Source organism: Hordeum vulgare, chromosome 3H, assembly GCF_904849725.1.
Source record: "Hordeum vulgare subsp. vulgare chromosome 3H, MorexV3_pseudomolecules_assembly, whole genome shotgun sequence".
NCBI lineage: Eukaryota > Viridiplantae > Streptophyta > Magnoliopsida > Poales > Poaceae > Hordeum > Hordeum vulgare.
This window is the reverse complement of record NC_058520.1, coordinates 160,418,485-160,440,780: the sequence shown is the minus strand read 5'-3', so window position 1 is coordinate 160,440,780 and position 22,296 is coordinate 160,418,485.

Here is a 22,296-nt window from a genome sequence, read left to right as displayed (position 1 = left end):
CAAAGTATCACTACAGAGGTTTTCAAGGTGAAGAATATGAAAATCAGTTCGCACAGTATGCAGGCACAGAGAACACAGGTGAAGAATAACTCACGTGAAGATTTGGGGTTGAGGAATTTCAGAGAAAGTCTTCAGCAAATTCTTCAAACAGTGACAATGAAAATCTTCAACATACAATATGAGAAATTTAAAGAGTTGAAGAAATAGAACCCGTTTCACAGTGAAGACAGTGGTTGATGAGCCAATTCCAACTGCTGTGACAATTGTACATCTAGTTTGGAGCGGCTTGGTATTGAAACCAAAAGCAACACAGTCCCAGGACACACAGTCCCTACCGTATTCTCCTTGGGCTAAGAACACACAGTCCTCGCCCAACACTCGTGGTAAGTCTTCAGGGCAGACTTCCAAACCCTCACAAACTTGGTCACATGGCGATCCACAATTGACTGTTGGATTGCTCTAGACCATGACGCCTAACCGTCTGGAGGATGCACAGTCCTCAAAGGTAAAAGGCTTCGGCCCCACACAGGAACAACTTCTTCAGTGATGCTCAATCACTTGGTTTTTTTTTGTGGTTTGGTGTTTGGGGTATTTCCTCACTGATGAATTACTCTCGAAGACTCTGAGGAATTTGGGTTGCTCTTATGACAAGTGTCAGTTTCTAATGGAGCAGCCTACCAGCTAATGGTTGTGGGGGACGGCTATTTATAGCCTGGGAGCATCCCGACATGATTTGACATTAATGCCCTTAAATAATATAACCGTTGGTGTGGATAAGATAAGTGATGTTGCGCGACTTGCGGTAACGGTCGGGACCCTCAACTGTGAGAGTCCTGATGTCCCTCATATTCCTCACTTGAGGCTTTTGGTAGGATTAGGCTTAGGTTGAGCATCATGAGGAAATTCATTCCAACGTGTTACTTTGACCCCCTTTAACAGTACGGTGTTCCTATGACTCAAAAGTGAAGAGAATAAAACAGACATAATAAATCTTCATGCTTCAAAGTCTTCAGATTGATTTTCTTCAGAACACACCGAATTCCTCATCTTCAATATCTTCATGAGGAATATCATTTTGATCGCAATTTATTTGCGATTCAATTCTTCAGCTTCAGACCAATTTCTTCAGCCGAAGATATACATATTTAGGGGTCGATATTCATCGAATATTTCAAACTCCCCAGCGACTTATAGATCCTCTGTACACTCATGAACACATTAGATACTTAACCTATAAGTCTTCAAACCACTAAAATCACTAAGGGGCACTAGATGCACTTACAGCCTTGCGATATAAGCACACTGAGATCCGCTAAGAAGCTCGCCCCATTGATAACTATCCCGACCTTCCTACACCCTAGGTTGGTCCTCAAAACTACTCCCAGGGTTTGAATTGCCATATGCCCACGAAGCAAGGTAGGTTCTAAACCACATTTTTCCGCAAATTTTTGCGTAACAAAAAAATGTGAAGCACCACAGTCAAACAATACTGTTGCTGGGGTAGAGTTGACGAGGAACGTACCCAGAATGCAGTCCGGGTCTTCCTGTGCCTCTTCTGCGGAAATATGATTAATTTTCCCCTTGCTATGATACTACTGATTGCGGGGAGCCTGAGTCCTGTGTGGTGCTCCTTGGCCTGGATTTGGCGCATTTGGGCACGGAGCATCGAGTTTCTTGTTGGGGCACTGCTTGGAATGGTGCCCTGTTTGTCCACATCCGAAACAGGTAACTTGTGCTGGAAGATTGGTCTTGACTCCACCGTTGTTCGGCGGATTGCTTGCTAGCTTAGTGTTGACTTGCTGCTGAGGCTGGTAGTTCTGGCAAAATGTTGGATACTTGTACTGTTGTTGCTGATAGTTGGGTCTTGCTGGAGCTGACTGCCATGGTTGTGTCTTCGTGTTAGTCGGTCCTCCACTACCCATTAGCTTGCGCTTAGGGGTGTCGTCCATAGCACGACGCTTGTCTTCCAACATGAGGGCTCTATTAACCAGATCGCTGAAGGTCCGACATTCACAAATAACCAGCTGATACTGGAGTGACTGTTGTAGTCCTTCCATAAAGCGTTCCACTTTGGCGGCCTCAGTGTTAACGTCCTCATGCGCGTACCTTGATAGGAGGTTGAACTTCTGCAAATATTCCTTGATGAATCCACTACCTTGCCTTAAGGCTCGGAATACCCGCTTCTTAATGGTCATCATTCTAGGAGCAATGTGAGCAGCGCGGAATCCATCTTTGAACACAGCCCAAGTGATGACTTGCCCTGCTCGCATGATCTGAAATCCATCCCACCAAGCTCTGGCTGTGCCTACGAGACAGTGAGAAGCATAGAGAACCTTCTCACGATCATCAGTGCACTTGACCAGCGCGAGGAGGTCTTCGATAGTACGGATCTAGTCATTGACATCCAATGGTTCAGTCGTCTCCGTGAATATGGGTGCCGTAGTTTGCATGAACTCAGAGAGAATAGAGCGACCATTGCCATTCCTGTTCTGCGGCGGGTTGTTCACCAAGGTTTGAGCCAGCTGCTGAATAGCTGCATTGTTGGCTTGACGCTCCACTCAAAGAGCTTGAAGGAACTAAGCGATAGTCAAGATTTCAGGAGGAGGCGGTGGCGGTGGAACATCATCTTGCCGCTCATGGTGATCTTCATCTTGAGCTTCCCCTCCGGTTCCCTGCCGCTGACCTGAACAGGAAGAGCCGGGGTTGCCGAAGTTTCTGTTGCGAGTTGCATTCACCATCCTGTCAGGGGAGTAGACAAGTCAATTTGCCGAACTGGCTGAAATCGTAAGGGATGATGCTCTAGTAAAGAGGGGGTCTAGTTTTGTGCTTGTGTGAAAATTGTAAGCCAATGGTTTTGAAAAGAGCTACTTCATTAGATTAAAAAGAAGCGATGTACTCGCTCACAAGCTTCCTAAGGCAGAATGTGACTTGCATCCAACAGGCTTACACAACACTCGTGGTTCATACAAACCAATACAAGAACTCCTACGCTCGGGGGATACAATCTAATTGCCTACGCTGCTAAAGTTAAGTGCCGACTGCGCGGTCTCATAAGCGGGTTCTGCGGGATCTTCGTCTTCATCTTCATTAGTGCTTCCCTTCTTTGAAGGAGTAGGAGAAGGAAGCGGACCATCACAATGTCTCTTGGTTGGCGAGGTAGCGAAGAGTTTGGTTTACTTTTCCGCGGTCAAGCGACGACTCTGAAGAGGAGTGGCCTGAAGCGGTGGTATTCCTACTCGGAAAGCAAAACCAGGTGGTCCTACGGGTGCTCCTTCCTTCTTCACTTTGCGGTTATTCATCTTCTCCGTGCGAAGAAGATCCTTGACTTGGTGCAGCTCTTGGCGAATCCTGGTTGAATCCTTGATCAAATGGTGCGTCAATGTGTCGGAGGAGAGATTGAAGTAAGTCTGAAGCCTCAGTGGCATCCCGTCCTCCGAAGATGGGTTGAGTGTCCAACTCCCGTCTACCCCATCCTTATCAAAAGGTAGGTGACGAGTAGCTAGCTCGTCAGCCATCTCAGAAAGGATGTTGCAGAGTCGCACGAGAACCTCTCGTGCTGCTGTCTCCACTGCCTGTTGGGGAACGTTGCATGGGAAACAAAAAATTTCCTACGCGCACGAAGACCTATCATGGTGATGTCCATCTACGAGTGGGGATTTCCGATCTGCGTACCCTTGTAGATCGCACACCAGAAGCGTTAAGAAATGCGGTTGATGTAGTGGAACGTCCTCACGTCCCTTGATCTGCCCCGCGAACCGTCCCATGAACCGTCCCGCGATCCGTCCCACGATTCGCTCAGATCTAGTGCCGAACGGACGACACCTCCGTGTTCAGCACACGTACAGCTCGACGATGATCTCGGCCTTCATGATCCAGCAAGAGAGACAGAGAGGTAGATGAGTTCTCCGGCAGCGTGACGGTGCTCCGGAGGTTGGTGGTGATCTAATCTCAGCAGGGCTCCACCCGAGCTCCGCAGAAATGCGATCTAGAGGAAAAACCGTGGAGGTATGTGGTCGGGCTGCCGTGGAAAAGTTGTCTCAAATCAGCCCTAAAACCTCGGTATATATAGGTGGGAGGGGAGGGGCCTTGCCTTGGGGCTCAAGGAGTCCCAAGGGGTTCGTCCGAACCAAGGGGGGGGGGAAGTTCTCCCCTTCCAATCCAAGTCCAACTAGGATTGGAAGGTGGAGTCCTTCTCCACTTTCCCACTTCCCCTTTTTTTTAATTTTCTCTTTGATTTCTTTCTCTCCTGCGCATAGGGACTCTTGGGCTGTCCCACCAGCCCACTAAGGGCTGGTGTGGCACCCCTAAGGCCTATGGGCTTCACCCGGGTGGGCTGGCCCCCCCGGTGAACATCCGAAACCCATTCATGATTCCCGATACATTCCCGGTAACTCCAAAAACCTTCCGGTAATCAAATGAGGTCATCCTATATATCAATCTTCTTCTCCGAACCATTCCGGAAACCCCCGTGACATGTGTGATCTCATCCGGGACTCCGAACAACATTCGGTAACCAACCATATAACTCAAATACGCATAAAACAACGTCGAACCTTAAGTGTGCAGACCCTGCGGGTTCGAGAACTATGTAGACATGACCCGAGGGACTCCTCGGTCAATATCCAATAGAAGGACCTGGATGCCCATATTGGATCCAACATATTCTACGAAGATCTTATCGTTTGAACCTTAGTGCCAAGGATTCATATAATCCCGTATGTCATTCCCTTTGTCCTTCGGTATGTTACTTGCCCGAGATTCGACCGCCAGTATCCGCATACCTATTTCTATATCATTTACCGGCAAGTCTCTTTACTCGTTCCATAATACAAGATGCCGTAACTTACACTAAGTCACATTGCTTGCAAGGCTTGTGTGTGATGTTGTATTACCGAGTGGGCCCCGAGATACCTCTCCGTCACACGGAGTGACAAATCCCAGTCTTGATCCATACTAACTCAAGGAAACCTTCGGAGATACCTGTAGAGCATCTTTATAGTCACCCAGTTAGGTTGTGACGTTTCATACACACAAAGCATTCCTCCGGTGTCAGTGAGTTATATGATCTCATGGTCATAGGAATAAATACTTGACACGCAGAAAACAGTAGCAACAAAATGACACGATCAACATGCTACATCTATTAGTCTGGGTCTAGTCCATCACATGATTCTCCTAATGATGTGATCCCGTTATCAAGTGACAACACTTGCCTATGGTCAGGAAACCTTGAGCATCTTTGATCAACGAGCTAGTCAACTAGAGGCTTACTAGGGACAGTGTTTTGTCTATGTATCCACACAAGTATTGTGTTTCCAATCAATATGATTATAGAATGGATAATAAACGATTATCATGAACAAAGAAATATAATAATAACTAATTTATTATTGCCTCTAGGGCATATTTCCAACAGTCTCCCACTTGCACTAGAGTCAATAATCTAGTTCACATCGCCATGTGATTTCAACGAGTCCAACACCCATATAGTTCTAGGGTGTGATCACGTCTTGCTCGTGAGAGAGATTTTAGTCAACGGTTTGGAAACTTTCAGATCCGTGTGTTATTTACAAATCGTCATGTCATCTTATAGATGCTGCTACTACGTGCTATTCGGAAATACTCCAAATATCTACTCTACTATACGAATCCGTTTCACTACTCATAGTTATTCGGATTAGTGTCAAAGCTTGCATCGACGTAACCCTTTACGACGATCTCTTTAACCACCTCCATAATCGAGAAAAATTCCTTAGTCCATTTAGTTACTAAGGATAACTTTGACCGCTGATCAGTGATTCAATCCTGGATCACTCTGTGTACCTCTTAACAGACTTGAGTCAAGGCACACATCAGGTGCAGTACTCATCATGGCATACTTAGAGTCTACGGCTAAGGCATAGAAGACGACCTTCGTCTATTCTCTTTATTCTACCGTGGTCGGGTTTTGAGTCTTACTCAAATTCACACCTTACAACACAGTCAAGAACTCCTTCTTTGCTGATCTACTTTGAACTCCTTCAAAACTTGTCAAGGCATGCATCTTGTTGAAACTTCTATTAAGCGTTTTGATCTATCTCCATAGATCTTGATGCTCAATGTTCAAGTAGCTCAATCCAGGTATTCCTTTGAAAAAATCCTTTCAAACAACCTTTTATGCTTCACAGAAATTATACATTACTTGTGATCAACAATATGTCAACCACATATACTTATCAGAAATTCTATAGTACTCCCACTCACTTCTTTGGAAATACAAGTTTCTCATAGACCTTGTACAAACCCAAAATCTTTGATCATCTCATCAAAGTGTATTTTCCAACTCCGAGATGCTTGCACCAGTCCATTGAAGGATCGTTGGAGCTTGCATACTTGCTAGTATCCTTAGGATCGACAAAACCTTCTGGTTGTATCATATACAATCTTTCCTCAAGGAAACCGTCGAGGAAACAATGTTTTGTCTTCCTATGTTCAATATTTCGCAAATAATGCAGCAACTACTAACATAATTCCAACAGACTTTTAGCATCGCTACGAGTGAGAAAGTCTCATCATAGTCAATAATTTGACCTTGTCGGAAACATCTTTGCGACAAGTCGAGATTTTCTTAATAGTGACGATTCACCATCATCGTCTGTCTTCCTTATAAAGACCCATCTTTACTTAATAGTCCTATGACCATCAAGTTCTTCCAAAGTCTATACTTTGTTCTCACATATGGATTCTCTCTCGGATTTCATGGCCTCCAACTATTTGTCGGAATCCCTGCCCACCATTGCTTCTCCATAACTCATAGGTTCATTGTTGTTCAACAACATGACCTCCAAGAGAGGGTTACCATACGACTCTGTAGTAGTATGTGACCTTGTCGACCTACGAGGTTTGTAGTAACTTGATCCAATGCTTAATGATCACCACCATCAGCTTCCACTTCAATTAGTGTAGACGCCACATGAACAACTTCATGCGCCCTGCTACACACTGGTTGAAGTGATGGTTCAATAACATCATCAAGTTCTACCACCCTCCCACTCAATTCTTTCGAGAGAAACCTTTCCTCGAGAAAGGATCCGTTTCTAGAAACAAACACTTTGCTTCCGGATCTGAGATAGGAGATGTATCCAACTGTTTTGGATATCCTATGAAGATGCTTTCATCCGCTTTGGGTTCGAGCTTATCAGACGGAAATCTTTTTCACATAAGCATCGCAGCCCCCAACTTTCAAGAAACGACAACTTATATTTCTCTAAACCTTAGTCTATACTGTGTCATCTCAACGGAAATACACGGTGCCCTATTTAAAGTGAATGCGGCTGTCTCTAATGCATAACTCATAAACGATAGTGGTAATTCGATAAGAGACATCATAGTATGCACCATATCAAATAGGGCGTGGCTATGACGTTCAGACACATCATCACACTATGGTGTTCCAGGTGGCATGAACTGCGAAACAATTTCCACATTGTCTTAACTGCGTACCAAACTCGTAACTCAGATATTCATCTCTATGATCATATCGTAGACAGTTTATCCTCTTGTTACGACAAACTTCACTGTGAAACAGAATTGAACTTTTCAATATTTCAGATTTTCTGATTCATCAAGTAAATACTCATGTATCTACTCAAATCGTTAGTGAAGTAAGAACATGACGATATCCACTGCGTGCCTTAGCATTCATTGGACTGCACACATCAAAAATGTATTATTCCCAACAAGTTACTCTCTTGTTTCGTGTGGCATGTTTTGCATGTCTCAAGTGATTCAAAATCAAGCGAGTCCAAACGATCCATCTCTCATGGAGTTTCTTCATGCATTTATACCAACAGGTATGGTTTGCATGTCTCAAACGTTTCAAAAATGAGTGAGCACAAAGATCCATCAGCATGGAACTTCTTCATGCATTTTACACCAACATGACTCAAGTGGCAGTGCCACAACTAAGTGGTACTATCATTATTACTTTGTATCTTTTGGACCAATATTATGAACATGTGTAACACTACGATCGAGATTCGATAAACCATTTAGGGTATTTATTCAATCAAATAGAATAACTATTATTCTCTTTAAATGAATAGTCGTATTGCAATAAACACGATCCAATCATGTTCATTCTTAACACAAGCACCAAATAACAATTATTTAGGTTTAACACCAATCCCGATGGTAGAGGGAGCGTGCGACGTTTGATCATATCAACCTTGGAAACACTTCCAACACTTATCGTCACCTCGCCTTTAGCTAGTCTCCATTTATACCGTAGCTTTCATTTCGTGTTACTAATCACTTAGCAACCGAACCGGTATCCAATACCCTCGCGCTACTAGGAGTACTAGTAAAGTACACATCAATCATCATGTATATCAAATATAATTATTTCGACTTTGCCAGCCTTCTTATCTACCAATCATCTAGGGTAGCTCCGCCTCAGTGACCGTTCCCCTCATAACAAAAGCACTTAGTCTCGGGTTTGGGTTTAATCTTGGGTCTCTTCATTAGTGCAGCAACTGTTTTGCCGTTTCACGAAGTATCCCTTCTAGCCCTAGCCTTTCTTGAAACTTAGTGGTTTTACTAACCATCAACTATTGATGCTCATTCTTGATTCCTATGTTCGCAGTGTCGAACAACGCGAAATGCTCAAGAATCATTGTATCTGTCCTTGATATGTTATAGTTCATCACGAAGCTTTCAGAGCATAGTGGCAGTGACTTTGGAGAACCATCACTATCTCATCTGGAAGATTAACTCCCACTTGATTCAAGCGACTGTCGTACTCAGATAATCTGAGCACACGCTCAACGATTGAGCTTTTCTTCTTTTACTTCATGGACAAAGAATCTTTTCGGAGGTCTCATACCTCTTAACAAGGGCACAAGCATGAAATCACAATTTCATCTCTTTAGAACATCACTTATGTTCCGTGACGTTTCAAAACGTCTTCCGCGCCTTGTTTCTAAGCCATTAAGTATTTTGCACTGAACTATCGCGTAGTCATCAGAAACGTGTATGTCGGATGTTCAAAACATCCACATACGACGCTCGAGGTGCAGCACACCGAGTGGTGCATTAAGGACATAAGCCTTCTGCGCAGCAACGAGGACAATCCTCAGTTTTACAGACTCAGTCCGCAAAGTTTGCTACTATCAACTTTCAACTAAATTTTCTCTAGGAACATATGAAAAAAGTAGAGCTATAGCGCAAGCTACATCGTAATTTGCAAAGACCATTAGACTATGTTCATGATAATTAGTTCAATTAATCATATTACTTAAGAACTCCCACTCAAAAAGTACATCTCTCTAGTCATTTGAGTGGTACATGATCCAAATCCACTATCTCAAGTCCGATCATCACGTGAGTCGAGATTAGTTTCAGTCATAAGCATCTCTATGCTAATCATATCAACTATACGATTCATGCTCGACCTTTCGGTCTCATGTGTTCCGAGGCCATGTCTGCACATGCTAGGCTCGTCAAGTTTAACCGCAGTGTTCCGCGTGTACAACTGTTTTGCACCCGTTGTATGTGAACGTTGAGTCTATCACACCCGATCATCACGTGGTGTCTCGAAACGATGAATTGCCGCAACGGTGCACAGTCGGGGAGAACACAATTTGAGCTTGAAATTTTAGTGAGAGATCACCTCATAATGCTACCGTCGTTCTAAGCATAATAAGGTGCATAAAGGATTAACATCACATGCAATTCATAAGTGACATGATATGGCCATCATCATGTGCTTCTTGATCTCCATCACCATAGCACCGGCATGATCTTCTTGTCACCAGCGTCACACCATGATCTCCATCAACGTGTCGCCATCGGGGTTGTCGTGCTACTCATGCTATTACTACTAAAGCTACATCCTAGCAATATAGTAAACGCATCTGCAAGCACAAACGTTAGTTTAAAGACAACCCTATGGCTCCTGCCGGTTGCCGTACCATCGACGTGCAAGTCGATATTAACTATTACAACATGATCATCTCATACATCCAGTATATCACAACATGTCGTTGGCCGTATCACATCACAAGCATACCCTGCAAAAACAAGTTAGACGTCCTCTAATTGTTGTTGCATGTTTTACGTGGTGACCATGGGTATCTAGTAGGATCGCATCTTACTTACGCAAACACCACAACGGAGATATATGAATTGCAATTTAACCTCATCCAAGGACCTCCTCGGTCAAATCCGATTCAACTAAAGTTGGAGAAACCGACACTCGCTAGTCATCTTTGAGCAACGGAGTTGCTCGTAGCGATGAAACCAATCTCTGGTAAGCGTACGAGTAATGTAGGTCTGAGCCGCTTCGATCCCACAATACCGCAGAATCAAGAAAATACTAAGGAGGGCAGCAAATCGCACATCACCGCCCACAAAAACTTTTGGGTTCTACTCGAGATAACATCTACGCATGAACCTAGCTCATGATGCCATTGTTGGGGAACATTGCATGGGAAACAACAAAATTCCTACGCGCACGAAGACCTATCATGGTGATGTCCATCTATGAGAGGGGATTTCCGATATACGTACCCTTGTAGATCGCACAACAGAAGCGTTAAGAAACGTGGTTGATGTAGTGGAACGTCCTCACGTCCCTCGATCCGCCCCGCGAACCGTCCCACGAACCGTCCCGCGATCCGTCCCACGATCCGCTCCGATCTAGTGCCGAACGGACGGCACCTCCGCGTTCAGGACACGTACAGCTCGACGATGATTTCGGCCTTCTTGATCCAGCAAGAGAGACGGAGAGGTAGATGAGTTCTCCGGCAGCGTGACGGCGCTCCGGAGGTTGGTGGTGATCTAATCTCAGCAGGGCTCCGCCCGAGCTCCGCAGAAACGCGATCTAGAGGAAAAACCGTGGAGGTATGTTGTCGGGCTGCCGTGGAAAAGTTGTCTCAAATCAGCCCTAAAACCTCCGTATATATAGGTGGGAGGGGAGGGGCCTTGCCTTGGGGCTCAAGGAGCCCCAAGGGGTTCGGCCGAACCAAGGGGGGAAGTCCTCCCCTTCCAGTCCTAGTCCAACTAGGATTGGAAGGTAGAGTCCTTCTCCACTTTCCCACTTCCCCTTTTTTTCCTTTTCTCTTTGATTTCTTTCTCTTCTGCGCATAGGGCCTCTTGGGCTGTCCCACCAGCCCACTAAGGGCTGGTGTGGCACCCCTAAGGCCTATGGGCTTCCCCCGGGTGGGCTGCCCCACCCCCCGGTGAACATCCGGAACCCATTCGTCATTACCGGTACATTCCAGGTAACTCCGAAAACCTTCCGGTAATCAAATGAGGTCATCCTATATATCAATCTTCGTCTCCGGACCATTCCGGAAACCCTCGTGACATCTGTGATCTCATCCGGGACTCCAAACAACATTCGGTAACCAACCATATAACTCAAATACGCATAAAACAACGTCGAACCTTAAGTGTGCAGACCCTGCGGGTTCGAGAACTATGTAGACATAACCCGAGGGACTCCTCGGTCAATATCCAATAGCGGGACCTGGATGCCCATATTGGATCCAACATATTCTACGAAGATCTTATCGTTTGAACCTTAGTGCCAAGGATTCATATAATCCCGTATGTCATTCCCTTTGTCCTTCGGTATGTTACTTGCCCGTGATTCGATCGTCAGTATCTGCATACCTATTTCAATCTCGTTTACCAGCAAGTCTCTTTACTAATACCGTAATACAAGATCCCGTAACTTACACTAAGTCACATTGCTTGCAAGGCTTGTGTGTGATGTTGTATTACCGAGTGGGCCCCGAGATACCTCTCCGTCACACGGAGTGACAAATTCCAGTCTTGATCCATACTAAGTCAACGGACACCTTCGGAGATACCTGTAGAGCATATTTATTGTCACCCAGTTACGTTGTGACGTTTGATACACACAAAGCATTCCTCTGGTGTCAGTGAGTTACATGATCTCATGGTCATAGGAATAAATATTTGACACGCAGAAAACAGTAGCAACAAAATGAAACGATCAACATGCTACGTCTATTAGTTTGGGTCTAGTCCATCACATGATTCTCCTAATGATGTGATCCCATTATCAAGTGACAACACTTTCCTATGGTCAGGAAACCTTGACCATCTTTGATCAATGAGCTAGTCAACTAGAGGCTTACTAGGGACAATATTTTGTCTATGTATCCACACAAGTATTGTGTTTCCAATCAATACAATTAGAGCATGGATAATAAACGATTATCATGAACAAAGAAATATAATAATAACTAATTTATTATTGCCTCCAGGGCATAATTCCAACACTCCCAACATCAGATCTTCCATCTGTGGCCCTTCAAAGAACCAACTAGTCGGGGAGTCATTAGCCTTCACTATCACGTGCACGTGATATTCCTTAGTGTCGGTGTTGACCCAGTGTTCATGGTAGAGAAAGATTGGCGTGCGACTTACTTGACACTTCTCGAGGCTATCACTCAAAAGCACAGGAAAGCCATCGTCTCAGCTAAGGTCTATGTGCACTAATCGTCAGGTTAAGGTCTATGTGCACTAATCGTCTCAGCTATCGTCCATTCTACCTAAGGCTTCCTATAGTCAGGATGGCTCTGATACCAGCTCTGTGGGGACCCCGACTTACGAGTCGAGATCGCCGTGCTCAGTAATCCCAGAGATCAATGCTCATCGAGCACAGATACCGAATAAGAGAGTCTTACATCAAAATAATGATTATTAAAACACAAGACCAAATGGTCAGGTTAACAAGGCAGGGCATAAGGCCAAATCACTCAGATACAACTAGAAGCGGAAATCATAGGAGCTAAGCGGGTGCCCTTGCCATCAAGCCTATACCGACAAGTATTCTGACTTGGAAGCGTCCTAGTTCGCAGGGGCGTCTCCGAAGACATACTCATCTCCAATTTGTAGTCCTTCCATGTCTGGTCAATAACATAACCATTGGCAAGCCAATGAGTACTTTGAATGTACTCGCAAATAGCCCATGACATGAACAATGAAAGTGAAGGAAAACAATAACATGCATCTTTGGTGGAACTTCTCTTGGTGGAATGACCATGAATATGCATCAACTTAAAGAATTACTTTTGAAGAACAGGTTACAGATATCAATATATCTGTCAAGGGATGAACCATCCGGGCTCACCCTACATGCCAAGTCACCAAACTTGGTCGTATCATTACTTTCATAACAACACCTTTTTCATCACCACACACACACACACACTTGGTTTATGCGGAAATAACTAGACATAGTTTAAGCAGGATTACCCAACTGTCCTTGACCATGGACACGGCTATTCAAATAGTTTTACACTCTGCAGAGGTAGTACACTGGACCCACAAGATCCGGGAAACTTCCGTGTCATCCATGACTCACGGTATATAACATACCCGAGGTAAGTACCCGATCAATGCCTTTCCCCTGATGATACTAGACAAAGAGGTCCACTCGATTGGTACTGAGCCCACATGTTGTACGTCTTACGACAATCAACTCTGGACAGTATCAACCATGCACGGACCAACAGTGTTCCTGGAACTCATAAAAATGGCATAGTCGTCCTACCTGGCACGACCCCATCACGAGAGTGACCACACATCACTCCCATCACTAGTAATGTGGTTCTTCGCTAGCACCGACCAGAGTAATCAACATAGCCCCGTCCCATAAGGGGTAATGTGGTCGTACTGGAAAGGTTGGGACAGTCGACACATCATAAATCTAATCCCATTTCCGAAACCATACTCACACAAATACCGGGTGCACCACTTCACCAAAAGTGGCCACCTAACTCATCATCACCCTCGGGCATAAGTGTCACCCGACGGGGTTTTCATAATTCTTTGATTTATTTCAACAACATCCTCATGATATTATTCTAGTTTTACTTGTCATCATGATAATAGCGTGACCCTCAAGGGGTAGGATCAAGCTCAATGCATGTGCTGCGGAGGAGCCATCGGTAAAAATCACCTTATTGCTTTACTGGTACTTATGATCATATGTAACGTAAACACTTGCTATCTTAACATGCAGTATAACATATGCTCAGTCATGGTCAAAGGCTGCTTGCCTTGGTCAGCTAGGTATCCGGGATCTTCGAGGTCTTCCGCTCCGATTCCCTCGTCACACGGATTTTCTATCGTCGATAAAACAATAAATAAGAACTAGCTCACACAGAAACAGATCACAAAGCCATTTGAAAAATGTTCTTTATTACTGATAAATCTAAGTTGTCATTTTGAAAAATATTTGCCTCACATTCTCTTGAAGGAACATTTTTCAAATTAACCAAACAGAAGCAAAACTATCCAATTTAGCCCTTTTTATTATTGTAAAACAGAATAATTGTAGAAAAATTCATCCAATCATATTATTAAATACTACATATTTTTAGAAGAATAACAGTGGAAAAATTATATTTTTACACACGTTAAATGTTTTTATAAAAATCTTAGAAATCAGGTTTTAAAACTAAAAGAAAACGGCTAAGTCCGTGGCCTGGCTCGGCCCGGAACTGTGCTGGCCCATGGCCAGCCGACATCCTGCCCAGGCGCGCGCGCCGTCAGGTTTGAACCTTACGCGCCTGGCCCTGCGGTCAGTGGTTGTGGACAACGCAGGGGAGGAGGCTGGTACATCGACAGGTGGGACACACCTGTCGGGGTCGTCTCCTACCTATGGCCAGAGAGGAGGAGGAGCATGCCGGCGAGGCTGCCGACGCTCTCAAGCCCCAATAAGGACTGGAATGGGTTTGCCATAATGTCGCCTACCTGCTGGTGGTCGGAACAACGTCGGAGAGGCAGGGGTTCGCCAGTGACGAGGAGGCCGTGGTGGAGGAGTTTTCGGAGGTGGTGGAGGAGGTGGCTAGAGGCACGAAAATGCTCGGGCGAGTTGGGGGAAAGCTTCCTTGGGTTGAGGGGATCAGTTTGGTGGGTCGAGGGGCGCAGGAGCTGTCGTGTAGCCGGAGATTGACCGGAGCTCCGAGGCGGAGGGACCTCGGTCGATCTCGAACACCGGGGCTGTGTTGGTTTGCTGGGGTTTCTAAGGAGGTGCTAGTGGTCATGGTGAAGCTATCTGAGGCGTGCTGGAGCGAGGGGGAGGGCTATAAATAGGCCTGCGACGGTGAGCCGATTCAGGAGCGCCAGTGACTCACCACGGCGCGCATGGGGATGCAGAGAGGAGTTGAGGTCGAAACCACGGTCTCAGGACATGGTTTTGGACTGCCAGAACCATCTGATGCAGAGGGACAGAGGGAGGAGTCGAGCATCAGTGGTCGCGCAACCTTGGACAATTCTGGTGCACGCGGGCATGTGTCGCATGAGCTCTAGCATGGGAAAGGAGGGGCCTTGAGGGTTGCTCGACGTAGAGGGGTTTTCGGGGAAGAGGTTGGACACCGGGGGGGAGGCTGGAACTGGCCGAGAGCGTCGCCCCCACCTTGGTTGCTTCCTGTAGCGCGCCCTGAGCATAGTTTTGGCATGTCATGTCATGCTGGTGCGCTCTGAGACACTTTGGACATGTCTAGCATGTCCTGGCACTGGCTGGGAGTGTGGCTAGCCGTTTGGGTCTCTTGGGAGCTTCGGCTGGTCAAGGGAGACAAGAAATACTGGTGCTGTCAGCCTTGAACTGAAGCCTAAATTGGAGTTTTTGGCCTATCCACTTTGAACCAGTGAGGGGCCAGTTGGCTGGGGTTAGATATGGATACTGGCCACCTAATCTATCCGTTTGGAGCAAATGGATTGGGTTTAGCTGTGACTAAGGTGGCTTTTCCCTATCTGTCAGAAGGTGCTCGACAGTGGTTTGAGGGGGTTGCACCACACCACTGGTGCTGCAACTTAACAGGTTTGGGTTTGGTGCTAAAACCTGGGGTTCCACCATGTTTGAGCTCCATTGGAGAAGTTTAGCTTTGTAAACTTGAAAACACTTCAATTTGACCAGATTTGTCCCTTCCGAAGAGAGTGTGGGCAAACTAAGTCCCCCAAATCCTATTTTTGGTGTGGAACCCTCATTTGAGGTATTAGGCACTGCTGCAAAGTTTCAGCATCATTGGATAAACTTTGCTATGTAGAGTTGCTCTAACTTCAATCTGGATAGAAGGGGTTTTAGGGTTATTTGGGGTCCTTAATCACCTTGGATCAAGGTGAAACTTTATGTGGACACCAAATATGGATTAGGGATACTACTGGAATTTTCTAGGATTTTATTGAGAATACTTCCTTTGGAAATATTTCAAAAGGTCAAAATAGACAGAAATGGCTTCTAGGGTTTTATTCAAATAATTATAATATAAAATAGGGTTTAAAATCTTATGTATGGAAAATATATGTCCTTCTGATCATCTTCAAATTTAATCAGATTTTTCTAAGGCAGAAAAGTATTTTTCCATGTAGGAATACCCATTCTGGCCTCACAAATGGACATGCAATTAAATTAGGGAATTATATATAAAAATAATTATTTTTTTGGTTTTGGAAGATAAGACAAGTTAAAAATCAGATTCACAACTTTGGGTAGAAACACCTCTTGCCATCAAGGGCATGTAGTGCAACTCAAAGTAGGGTTTTTACCTTGAGCAGAAGCAAGTAATGGTTTTTAAAAACAATTCAATATTGTAAATGGGTTTTTATCATCTCATGATCACACACACAAGCATACAATGAGAATCATGGCACGCACATCATTATTCTTGAAAAGTTTTAACAAACTCAGGTTTTCACAATATAGAGAATGTGGTAGTAAAAACAGGGTGTGACAACATACCCTTGTAGATCGCTAAGCGCAAGCGTTGAGAAGCGCGGTTGATGTAGTAGAATATCTTCATGATCCAATCACCATCCGTCCCACGATCCAATCACAATCCGTCCCGATCAAGCACCGTACGGATGGCATCGCCATGTTCAGCACACATACAGTCCGATGACGCCTTCACCACCTAGATTCACCGAGCGTAGATGAAGGAGTAGCTGAGTTCTCCGGCAGTACGACGACGTGCTGGCGATGGTGGTGGAGCTGTCCCGGCACGGCTTCGCCAAGCGCTCTTGTCCCACGAACGAGGGAGAATCACTATGAGAGAGAGAGGAGGGCTGCGCCATGGCTTTTGTTGTGTCACATCCCTAACCCTTAAGCAAGATAGCATTGTGCTCATGTCTTCTTTGCATTTGCATCTAAGAAGTTTCAACAAAAACAACAAAGTGGCAAAGGAAAAACTCAAAACCCTAGCCACCATTTCAATTAAAGGAAATTTCAACTAGTTCAAAATCAATGAACCCAAAATGGCCTCAAGAAATGTTCAAACTTTCTGATAAATCATGAAAGTAAATGAGCATTGGAGAAAACTATTTTCTTGACACTTTAAGCTTTTTGGAATAAATGCAAAAGCCACTGGTTTCGAATTTAAAATTTGAAATCAGAAACTATAATTTTCCAAAAATGTTGAAAACCATGGAAATGAGTGGGGATATTATAACAAATATTTCAGGAGGTCTAAAATAGTTTTTACTTTTTGTTTTGGAGCTGAAATAATTGGCAAAACAATAATTAGCAAAACAGAAAAACAAAAACAGAAAAAAATGGAAAAACCTTACGTGTCGCACAAGCCTGGCCCGGCCCATCTCCCCGCTCGTCCCCTCCCTCGCGCTAGTAGGCAGCAGGAGGTGGCCGCCGCCTCCTCCAGCGCGGCCACTCACCTGCGTGCCTGCCTGGCCGCCGCCTCGGGCTGGCGACGACGGGGATAAGCTCCCCAGAGCCTCCCCTATCCATTCCCCGCCTCGGTTCTCCTCCTCCTCCTTGCTGCCGCCATTAGAGCCGAGCTCGAGCTCGAGCTGCCCGTGCCCCTGGCCATAGGATCCCCTCCCAGAGCACGCCATTAGCTCCGCCTCGTCGCCCTGGTCGTCTCTGCAGAAGCCGAAGCTTCCTCGAGCCCTGCAACGCCCGCAACGCCGTCGTCTTCCACCTCCGGCCGCCGGACCTCTCCCGTCGATTCGTCGCCCCAGGCCTTCCCCGAGCCGTCTAAGCTCTGCTCTGCACTCCCCGTGAGCATGCGGTCGTTTCCCCTAAGTTTCCCCCGTCGATCCCCTCCTCTAGCTCTAGTTTCACCGGAGCCCGACGAGGACCGCCGCTGCCGCTCGTCGCCGGTAGCCGTTCGATGATCAGCTCGTCCTTCCGAGGGCACCAGCAGCTCCAGGACAACGCGTAGATGCCGTAGCAGCTAAGAACCGAGCGTAGATCCCCCTAATTCAAAGACCCCGATGGCGCCCGAGCTTCGGCCGCCGCTCCGGCTCGTCGCCGACGCCTCTTCCGGCGACCCTAGCCTCCCCAGATGGTCCTGCCAGATCGGCCACTTCGCGAGCATGTTGTAGCTTCCAACCGCGTGCGTTTTCGTGCTGTGCAGCGCCGTCTAGGTCGCTTCCGACGAGCCCTCCACCGCGGGTCTGGTCGCCGGCGACCACCCTCCGGTGGGCGTCGACGTGGCCGACCATTAGGGCGTAATCGCCCTCCCCTCAGTCGCTGGCAGAGGGCCCCACGCCTGGTCAAACCCCAATTATGGGCTGGTCAGCGCGGGATTAGTCCCAGAGAGGCTGACCAGTGGGGCCCCCCTGTCAGGTTTGACCTGAACAGGTCGGCTGACCTGCTGACGTCAGCCTGATGCAATAAATAGAATTTCCAGTATAAAACTAATTCAGGAAATTACTAAAAATTGCAAAAATCATAGAAATTAATCTGTAACTCCAATGAAAATAATTTATATATGAAAAAGTATCAGAAAAATTCAAGGATTCTGATTATGCTATTTTCAACTATATTTGAAAAAGTTACAGAACCCTAAATTGTGAAATAAGGAATAATTCAATTCTTTTAATCACTTTATAAATGGAATTTGCAAAAATATTCAAATTTCATTATATATGCAATGATCACACACTTCCCTAATTACAAATCAGTATCATAACATGACATTCATGCATGTTAACACCAAGTTGATCTGAGCATCAGGTCGAATCAATTAAACCGGTATCCGAGAATACCCCGTTTGAATTGCTATTCGAATGTGATTCAAATCAACTCTAAACCTAATACATGTTGAAACTAATAACTTATCACTTGCATTCTCATGCCATGCTCATGCATCATTTTGAGTGCATATGATTGTTATTGAATGTTGCCATTCTTTTCGGTAGGCTCCGCACCCCCGGATTCCACCGAATATCCGTCTGACGGATATCGTTCCTCCTCTGAGCAACAAGGCAAGCAACCCTTTTGATCATCCCGATAAATCCCATGTTCTTGGTCCTGCACCTATTTATTGCATTAGGATCAAATGCTTCAACTGCTTTTGCCACGATAGTTGGACCCACTTCCTTTGCATGACTTAACCTTGTCACAGTAAATAGCCGAACCTTAAAACCTAGCATACCTGGTAGCTGCTTGAGCTATGATGTGCCTTATCCTGCTATGCATACTATGCTTAGAGTTGTGTATGGTCTGTCATCTGGGAGATGTACAGAAATGTGGAATGTGTTCGGTGAGCAAAGGTTGTGTGTTGAACTTGATTTGCTAAAGGTACCGGTGAAAGGCTGTGTAGGAGTACATGGCGGGTTGTTTCATTGGAACCATCCTTAGGAACTGAGTTCCGTGTATGTAATCCAAGACTAGATACTACCACATGCTGGGCCTATTAATCGCGTAGTACTCGGTCCAGGAGTTGCAAGTAGTTTCTGGTGTTTATAGTAATGCTGGAGGCCGTGCATGGTGCTGACCTGAGAGGTGGGCCGTGATGCGGTAGGCAGTGGCACCCGGATGGTGGGCTTGGGAACCCTGCGCACATCGTTTGAGGCCGTGGCGGAAACCTCGGCCGGACTTTCGTACGGTTTACTCTCAGATAGGCGATAAACCTGGACTAGGTACTAGTGTGGTTAACGGTCGTGGCCGACTCCCTCGCTGGGCTTCCGCTTGAAGGTTGCCGAGGTGCATGACGTGCACATGGTGATAAGTGGCGAAAGCGTGTGTGACGAAGTACACCCCTGCAGGGATATGATCTATTCGAATAGCCGCGTCCGCGGATATGGACTACTTGGAGACATATGTTGTTCATAGATAACTTCAATGGCTACTCATAAAATTGTCAAGATAAGTGTGAGTGTCGTGGACGGCATTTCCGTATGGAGACGGAATGATTCCACGATAGTGTATTGTTGTGGTGTTAGTGGACTCGTGTGCGAGAAATCAAGTTGTCAAAACTAATTTCAAAGCGCATGTTGTCTAGCCACGAGTCAAATGCTGGCTTCACGCATGAAACCCCACAATACCTTTTGATACCTTGCATGAGTAGTTAGTTCCCCTAAAGTCTTGCTGAGTACCTTCGTACTCATGTTTGCTTAATAAATGTTGCAGAGGTGGCTAATGACCCTAATGGAGGGTTCTTCGTAGACATCGACGACGACGAGTAGCTGGTGTCCCAGCTACGATCTGGCCCTACGTCGGCTCTGTAGTATAGTCAGGCCATGTGCCTTCTAGTTGCCCTGTCTGTACCCAGATAGTTTATAACTCTTCCGCTGGCTTGTATTGTATGACTGCTATTATGGGTCGTGAGACCCTTAATGTGTAATATTATGTGTGTGGCTCTTCTGAGCCTCTTAAATAAACCTTGTATGTTTATGGTTATGTTGTGATGCCATCGATGTATCTATACATATCGGTATGCCATGCGTACGTGTGTCTTACTTGGTATGTATGGGGTTCGAATACCTAGTCGTGAACTTTAGTAGCACTCCTTACAAGGAAATGCCCCTTTGTGATCCAATGAGCCTTGGTAGTTCGCTACTGCTCCGGAGACATTGGTTGACCGGCATGTGTCCTTCTTAGCTTCTGTGTCTGTCCCCTTTGGGGAAATGTCACGCGATGTAATGGAGTCGTTGTAGCTTGCTACGACTCGTCTACATTCGCCGATGACCGACACCTGCCTTGTTGGGTCATGTATGCCTGTCCTTGTGCGGTACTTCCACTTTGGTTTATGACTAGACATGTCGATCCGGGTTCTTTGACATTGGATTGCTAGCGACACTATCACATACGTGAGTCAAAAGACGCAAACGGTCCCGGCTAAGGTAAGGCTGCAGCCGTGGAGTTAACCGTGCGTGAGACCACAAAGGGATGCGATGTGTTACAGGCTAGATTCCTATGGCTTAGGATCGGGGTCCCGACATGTTGTGTGGCTTCCCTCCCTCTCCTCTAGTATATATAGGGGGAAGGGAGGAGGCGTTGGCACCCTAGGGTTTCCCCTAGGAGTGAGGTAGTGGCCAAGGGTGCCTTGGCCCCCAAGGAGAGTGGGGCGGCAGCCACCCCTTGGCCGCATGGGCCTTAGGTGGAAGGGACTGCTAGCCCACCACTTGCTCGTGTGGCACCTCTCACAGTCCATGGGGAGCTCCGGGCAGGTGGACCCTCCCGACGGACCCCCGGAACACTTCTGGAACCTCCGTCCCAAAACCGGTAAATTTTGGAACTCTTCCGGAACTCAAATACCAACTTACCATATATAATCTTTACCTCCGAACCATTCTGAAGCTCCTCATCATGTCGATGATGTCATCCGGGAATCTGAACATCCTTCGGTCACCAACATAATACCTCAACAATACTATGTAAACATCCTACGGGTTCAAGAATGACGCAGACATGAAATATACACTTCTCTGGACAATAACCAATAACAGGACCTGGATTCCCATATTGGTCCTACATATTCCGTGAAGATCTTTATCGGTCGAACCACGATGCCCATCCCGTATGTAGTTACCTTCCCGAGATTTGCTCATTGATATATCCATACCTAGTTCAATCTCTTTGCCAGCAAGTCTCTTTACTCGTTCCGTAATACAATATCCCATGACTAACTCCTCTGTCATATTTCTTGCAAGCTTATTGTTATGTTGTAGTACCGAGTGGGCTCACAAATACCTCCCCATCATATGGAGTGACAAATCCCAGTCTTGATCCATGCCAACTGAACAGAAACGCTCGTACATACGTGTAGAGCATATTTATGATCACCCTGTTACGTTGTGACATTTGATACACACAAGGCATTCCTCCGGTCTCAGGGAGTTACGTGATCTCATTGTATTAGGAACTCATACTTTGACATAGAGAAAGCAATAGCAATAAACTTAGTGATATGATCAAATGTTATGCTTACGGTTTGGGTCTTGTCCATCACATCATTCTCCTAATGATGTGATCCCGTTATCAAATGTCAACTCATGTCTACGGCTAGGAAACCTTAACCATCTTTGTTCAACGAG